Here is an 8,408-nt window from a genome sequence, read left to right on the forward strand (position 1 = left end):
TGGTGCAGCCGAACGATCGACAAGGCGCTGCGCTGCGCTGCCACAGCAGGTGCAGCTAAAAGGAGACAGCGCACAGGGGCGGCAGGTGGCACACAGGCAGCAGGAGCGAGAGAGAGAGAGTGCGAGCTTGTCTATAATTGCAAAATGAACTCGCGGCTGGCTGCGCGTCGGGCTCATAACTTAAAGGTTGCTGCTGCAGTTTATGTGGCAACTGCTGCTAAATTATGTTTATGTGCAGCAGCCCCGCAATCTCTGCATTGGTGTGTGTGTGTGTGTGTGTGCTGCCTCCTAGTGTTACCAATTAAGATTGAGTCTGGTTTTTGAATACCCTGTATAAATGGGAAATGCTTAAAGATTGGGCATTCGAGTTTTATGCCAGGATAAGGCATATCTACAAGAGATAAGCAGCTGGTAATCTTATTGATTGACTCTGTGATTGACTACCTAAATGATTGGTTGATTGATTGATTATGCATTACTGATTAGATGGATGAATTATTGATATATTACTATACGACTGACTAACTGATTGATTGAAGAAATGACTGTTTGGTGTGAAGATTGTATGACTAGATGATTGACTTGTTGATTGAATGACTAGATGACCGACTTGCTGATTAACTGATTGACTGTCTGTTCAATTCCAAATTGAAAGACAGCATAAATTGACTAACAAACCTACTGACAATTTAGTTGAACGATTGACAAAAGGATTGATTGATTTACAGATTTGAAAAATGGTCGATAGCCTGGATGGTAGTCTGAGTGAATCATTGCTAAAAAGATATTCAAATCTTGACTTACCTTATGAGCTGTGAGCAAGCAACAGGAGACCCAAATGCATCTGTAATTGAACAATTGAATTGAATTGGCATTAGACAAATTAATAGTATTAGCTACAACTTCAATCTATATAAACTACGCTATAAAGACGATGGGTTCACTTTCTCTTTATAGCGGCCAACGATTAGCTGTAACTTGCTTTAAATCGGTTGCTGCAACAATTTAACTGCTGCTCTACAACTTGATTAGGACGTGCGGCCGCAACAAATTTACACTGAAATTTGCGCGACGTGTCCCAAAAACAAAAAAAAAAAAAAAACAAAATAATAAAAAATAAAAACTAAAGAGAAGACAAAAGCAGCCGCTAAGCGATGCTTATCAGTGAGTACTTGGCGTGGTTCAGAGAGGGAGAGAGAGTGAAAGACAGAGAGAGCTATAGAGAGGCGGGGGCAGGCACTCAAGTTTGGGGCAGGGGCTGGAGCTGATGGGTCCGTTGATGGTTTGCTTTTATGTTTGTAATTGTTTCTTGAACGTGGCTCCGATGACGGCAACTGCGCTGCGACGTTTCATCAACAACAACACGAAAAAAAAAAAAACATAAAACAAACAAGAGAAAAACATGCGATAAAGATAAAGAATGTGACCAGGTGTGTGTGTGTGTGCGTATGGTGTGTATGACCTGGTAAATGTTTGCGCCTGCGCAACAGCCTACACACTCGCACAACAATCACGGAGGCAAACAAAGGCAAATGACGCGCTTATCAGTTAAAATTAATCAGGCGTTGCCTTTGCTCTTCTTCTTCTTCTCGCTGCTGCTGCTGCTGCTGCTGTTGTTGTTGTTTGTGGCACGCACTTGAGCTTCACACACACTTGCACACTTGCCCACACTCGCTCACCTTTCAGCGCCAGTTGTGCCGCATTTATTGTTTTCCAACGAATTTGTTTGCGCTTTAGCACAACATTTTACAAGTCTGTTTATTGTTGTTGCGGTTCTTGTTGTTGTTGTGGTTGTTGTTGTATTTGTCCAGGCTTGAAGCAACGTTCCATTTCATGTCATATTCATTGTGTTTTCTTCATGCATATCTATCTACTCCTATCGCCCCGTATCTGCTGTAGCTCAAGCTCAAGTGTCCGCAGTGCCATTTCATGTTTCACTGGAACAGTTGCTCCGTTTCTTCTACGGCTACTCGAAAATTGTGAGGTAGCGCGTTTATCTTGAGGTTTGCATCTTTTAGAACCCACTCGGCCACTCGGCCAGGCTTCAAGTGCCACACGCAGTGGGCGTTACGCAACCAACACACACTAACTCGGTAAATATCAGCTGAAGCACTACACAGAGTGGAACAAATCCCAGTTCTCCAATCCGATTCCCATTCCCAATCGGAGTCGGAGTTGGAGACGGAGTCAGCTTTGACGCCCACTTTGGACAGCAGCATTCCAGCGCCTATAATTATATCAGCCATAATGGCAAAAGCTGCTAAAACTGCGAAAAGCAACAGAAAAAAACTCGGCAGAAGCTACACAAAGCAGAGCTCAAAACATCGCAGCAGCATCATCAAAATCCTCTCCAGCTACAATTCTTCAGCTTGAGCGTTCGAGTGTTTAATTGCTGAACGCTGCTGAAAATAGCTTCGAGCTATGTGAAGTTTGCTCTTAAGCTGCCCCAGCCCCAGCCTACGGCCCTGTCTCAGCTCTCGCCTCAGATGCTGCCTCTGCCGCTCCCACAGCCTTTGCCTTTGCTCTTCCTTTATTTCCTACTCCGATTGCTGTTGCTGCTGCTTCTTGCTTCTGTTTGGCCTTCGCTGCTCTACGCGATAATTACAGCATTTTGTTGTATCAATTTGTTAATGAACTCAAGACTTCGTTTTTTGGAGTTTTAGATGCCGCTTCTTATGGCATTATGACATACCCTGTAATTTTAGACAATGGGGTAAGAGTTATACTATAGAAGATGGAACTAAAAAAGAGCTATGAGTTATATAGGATAAATAAATAGCAAAAAAAAAAGAAGAACAACGATAGAAGAGAAGAGTAGGTAACAAAAGATGTGCAAAGAACACAAAACAAACAACCACACAGAGAAGAGAAAAACAGGAGAGTAGAGTAAAGGAGTAGAGGAGAGAAAAAATATATAATAAGAAATTATAAAGGAAGAGAAGGAATAGGTATACAAATATACTTCAATCCCAGCAATTTACAATCACATCTTTATCAATCAATGGACACAGAGTATCTCTTAGTCAAGTCAATCAACTGCAGTTCAAATCACGACTAAATTGATATCTGTTTAATGGGACGCACCCACGGCTCATATCGAACTCCCCGCCACTCGCATGCTTAGGTCATCAAGGGTATCTCTTAGTCACAACACGCCAGCCATATTACATTTCAAACAAAGTCAAAATTGATGTCTTTTTTACGAGAGACGTCGCGTTTCGTCGGTCGGGCGGGCCACTTGAATCGGCTGCCGCGGCAGCAGCAGCACCACCATCAGCACCACCAGCAGCAGCAGATGTTGCTTAGTAGTTCATAAACTTCCATCAACATCGTTCACACATATTTTTTCTGGATTTCTTTTTTGGGGAGGGGGTCCTCCGGACATAATCATATACAACAGCATTTTATAACATTTTGGCGCTTGCTATATAGTTATGCTGCTGGCTGGGCCCAGCTTATGGTTGGTGTCATTATTATGAGCATAAAATATTTCATTTCATTTCATTTTATTTTCAATGCTCAACTTCCACAACAGAACTGCTTCGCCTTGTGTTCTGCTTCTGCTTCTTTTCCTTTGTCACTTGTCTCTTCTGCACACTTTTTGCTGAAATAATTTATGATTTATTTTTTAGCTCTTTAGTGTAGTGGCCATTGTTTGGGGTGTTTTTTGATCTGCCGCTTGAGTTTTGCATGCGTCATGCCTGTGCCGCAATATTTAGACAGAGCCTGGACAAACAAAGGCTTCCAATTTGAAGTTCTATTCTCTCTCTCTCAGCCCCTCTGTCTGTCTCATTCTCTATCCCTGTTGAGAGCTGTCGGACGTTTGCCACACTTGCAGCTACTTTTCCTAGTGCTGCTGCTCCAGTGTTTACCTGAATGCCAGCCAAATTGTGCTTGCAATATGCAAAATACAAATTTTTGCCAACTCTGCAGAAGACATGCCCCAACCCCTTTCCCATTTCGATTACTGTCCAAACAAATTGTTGTGGCAAGGCTTAACCAGTCATAAAAAGTTCTCTCCTCATGTTTTGCACAAATATTCAAAAATATCTCGAGAGCTGTCCCTCACAGTCCGCAGAGTTTCAGCTCTGTCAGCTCCGTCAGCTATCGGGCATTGGCTATCGGCTCATAGTTTTTCTGTCGTTTTTCATGCTTCAATGGATTTACGTGTGCCAATGACAAAAGCCAATGGGCACAATGCATTTTAAATAGCTGACAAAGGGTTGAGGCCGGGCAGACTGTGTGGGGGGCGGGGGGTGGGCGGGGTTGCTAACATGTGGCATGTGGCACAAAAACACAAAAGGCATTCAGCAGCAACACAAGCGCAAGCCAGTTGTAAGCGTTGCCCGCTGAACGTTAATTAAAAAATGCGTTGGCAAAATTTAAATGCAATTGCAGCACAATAAAATGCGAGCGGGGCAGCGGCGAGCTGAAGTGAAGTGGATGCTGTGGACAATTGTCACGCGCCATAAAATCAAGCAAAAATAACAACAGCAGCTGAACAACTAACTACAATGTGCAGGGGGCGAGCAGGAGAGAGAGAGAGATAGTGAGAGAGAACAACGCGTCGTATGCGTAATATTTGTGTCTGACTACATACAAGGGGTGAGAGTTGGGGTTAGGCTGGGGGTCTGCTCCAACTGCAAGCAAACGTGCAGCAAGTTTGCAACACAATTTCGTTTGCTAATTGAAATAAATTAAAACAAGAAAAAATTTAAATGAAAAATTATGCAAGACCAAAAGTGGCAAAAAAAAAGTTTAAACTGAGGGCAAAGTGTGCACATTGGGACAGAGGCGAGGTCGGTCGTATTTAAAGGACCTTCTGAACAACCACAACAAGGTAGAAAGTTGTGACCCAAACCGGCCAAAAAGTTTCAGCCGGAAAAGCTAAATTACACTTTGGGCGGCATGAATAAAAAAGATACCCTATTTAAGGAAATGTTAAATAGTTAAACTGAGGCCAAATGGAAAATAAATTCTATGAAATTAGAAAGCCTTATTAGATATTTAAAGGCTTCAAATAAGAGCTGAGAAAAATATCTAATAAATTGTTACCTTCTGCTTCTATCGTGTGTTTTATCAATGGGTATCTTAGCTTCTTCTACTATTGTTGAGCTGTACTCACGTCCCTTAGTATCTAGGCTAGGCTTCTTCTGATAGATAATCAATGGGTATCTTAACGTCTACAAATGTCTAGTCAAAGAGTATTTAGGCTGCCCAATCAATCCCCATCTCGGCTTCTACTCCTGCCCCATCAGTGGGTATCTTTGGCACAGCTATTTGAGCAATTGCTGGTTATAATATGCGATAAATGGTTTTTGCAACTCTGTTGCTTCTCCTTCGCTTCTCTGTCCACTGTCTGTGTTCTGTGCGGTTTTTAACGCTAGCTGTAAAACTTTTCCTAGGGTCAGTTAACTAATAAAAGTCATTTGGGATGCTTGTCTGGACATTGGTTGGATGTTAAAAGCCTGAAACGTGACTGTGACCACAATGCACACACACACACGCACATACTCCTATGGCAACTGCCAGCTGTTAGCTATCTCTCTCTCTTTCTGTGCGTGCGTGAGTGGATCTGAATTAATGCAAATATTGACACGAATTCGATGCGTTTGTCTAGGACACAAAATCGAAATCGAAAAGGCTGCCATGTCCTGTGAGTCGTGTGTATCAGTTGCTGTATCGTCTCCACACACTCACACACACACACACACACGCACGCACTCAGACTGAGTGTGTGTGCGTTCTGTTTGCCCAACAGGAAGAGTAATCCATTTGCACGACTAATGGTGTTGTGGTCATGTCCTCTAGTCTCCCCGCTGACCCTCTTCTCTTTTCAGTCTAACCCCAGCCGCACTTGTCATGTGGCCAACCAATACCAATTTGAAATAAAATATGTTCAAGTAGTGGCCGAGTTAGCTAACAGTAAAAAGCGTTCCTCATAGAAAGTGTGGAAATGAAAAAGCGCGATTTAAATTCCAGCAATAAAACGAATCAAAGAACAACAAAGGGAAAAGCATTAGAGACAAAGCAGAGATAGAGCATGAATAGTAAATACCCTATAGGAATTGTGGAGAGAATGAGATACGATATAGTCGAGTAGTGGAACTACGATCAGTAAATCATACTGGGCTTCTGAAAAGTCAACTAAACAGTATTCCGAATGTTAGGACATAATCAGAGTTGAATCTAAAAATCAAAACTATAACGGAATTAGTTTATTCCTCTTAGGTAAGTCATTCCTCTTAGGCATACATCTACACTCATGATGAAAATAATAGGTACACCCCTTAAAATTAAACTTTTTTGAGTTTAGTTTAGCAAAACATTTTTTCTACTGCCCTTAACATGAAAATTTAAATGCACATTTGTGTATTAGGTATATATTAATGAAAATACATAAATTTGGAAAAAAAATATTATTTTTTTTAAAGTTACAAACAAATAAACAAAAATTGAGCTTTTTGTGCTTGACAAAAATAATAGGTACACTTTACTTTCGTAAGATGTATTTAATTTTTTGATATTCAAATCATTCAAAATCTTTTGCTATTATATTTTTGGATCAATATCCTGTATATCCTCTTTTATTTTCATACAAATTTTTTATCTGATTGGTCATACTCCTATTTAAAGCTTGGCAGGTCCCATTCGTAATCTTCCTCCAGGTTTCTTGGACACACTCCATTATTTGGCGTTTAATGTCACACTTTTTCTTTACCATCTGCTTTATCAATGCACTACACACGTTTTCGGTTGGATTCAGATCAGGAGAATGACTGGGCCAAGCGAGAGTGTCCACCTTACTAACCTCGAGCCAAGCTTATTCTATTGTAGACGAGTGTCTCGGGCCGTTATCTTGTTATCAAACCTAGCGCAGAGGCATGTTATCCTCAGCATATGGTAACATTATATTTTCGAAAATATCCCTGTAGTCTGCTACTCTCATAACGCCAGATATTAGGAAAATCAGACGATACAGAAGCAGCCCCACACCATAATGTTTCCACCGACATGCTTCACTATTTTTTTTTGTGTAGCGAGGATCGAATTCTTTACCTGTAAGGAGTCTTACATGCATGGAATAGTCATTTCTATAATGGCAAATTTTGGTTTCGTCGTTAAATAGGATAATACGCCACTTTTTTTTACTTTCAGATCCTTCCCAGGTGATGTGGTCTTTAGCAAAATTTTGCATCATCATAAAATTTTTGGTGCGCATCAATTTCAACCATTTTTTCGATACGACCTGATAGTTTAGCCATATGTAGTCATCTCCTAATTGAAGAAGCATTAATAATATTATCTATTACGGAAGCAATGACCTTTGAAGATTTGAAAGGGTCGGAAGAGTTGCAATCCTTATAATGCGTCGGTCCAGTTCTAGTGTGGTTTTCGATGGACTTCCACGTGTTCTCTTTTTATTGTGCATCTTTAAAGCATTTTGCACAACGTTAAGAGATCTGTTCATCAGTTTCGCAATTTCACGCAAAGATTTGCCATTCCTTCGAAGGTTTTTAGCAATTCTGCGTTCCTGACTCGAACAATTAATATTTCGACCCATCTACATATGATATTGATAATTTTTTTTTACATCAAACATCTGTAGGAAGGTTACTTACTATTTTACAACAATAAAAGAAATCATTCTTATTCTAAACTTTTTTTTTCGGGCTGAAGTAATGGAGTGTACCTATTATTTTCAGCAGGCCCATTTCAGTTTATTGTGACTACTATGAATTTAGGGGGAAATATAATTTTTTTTTTGGCATGCATCATATTGCCAGATTGCTCTCTTAAAGTTACCATCGATTTTTTTTCAAAAATATCAAAAATTAATTAGTTATGACAGAATCTTCAAAAATTTTTGGGTGTACTTATTATTTTCATCATGAGTGTACATAGCTAAGGCACATTTCAATCAAAACACTAAAATCTAATCAAGTTTCATGTATCAAAAACCTAAGTGTTTAAAGACAAATTAAAATAGGGAGTTTAATTGCTCAGGCTGCTGCAGGCAACAAAGAATACTTAATTTATACCCTCTGCAATCAGAGCCATCTGCTTCAGTGCGTCTCACATTTCGTGACGAAATTCAAATACCCTATGCTAGGCAACCAGCGAACACCAAACGACAGACAAAAACAACAAATCAAGACAATGAGTGTCTGTTGATTGATGTCAAAACATTAAAAAAAGGCGTCCAATTAAGCCAAATCTATCAGGCGAACAAGCGGTGGAGAGAGAGAGAGAGAGAGAGAGGGAGAGACAGAAGGAGAGTGCGAGTGGGAGTGTGAGAGAGGCAGCAAGATTTTTCCGTGCGTTCGCCCAAAATTGATAAATGACACTTTTATGGGCGAAATAAACACGCAAGCCAACTAACAGCTGTCTCTCTTACTCCTTAACAT

The sequence above is a fragment of the Drosophila arizonae genome, chromosome 4 (assembly GCF_054131065.1).
Source record: "Drosophila arizonae isolate 15081-1271.41 chromosome 4, UAZ_ARI_1.0, whole genome shotgun sequence".
Taxonomy (NCBI): domain Eukaryota; kingdom Metazoa; phylum Arthropoda; class Insecta; order Diptera; family Drosophilidae; genus Drosophila; species Drosophila arizonae.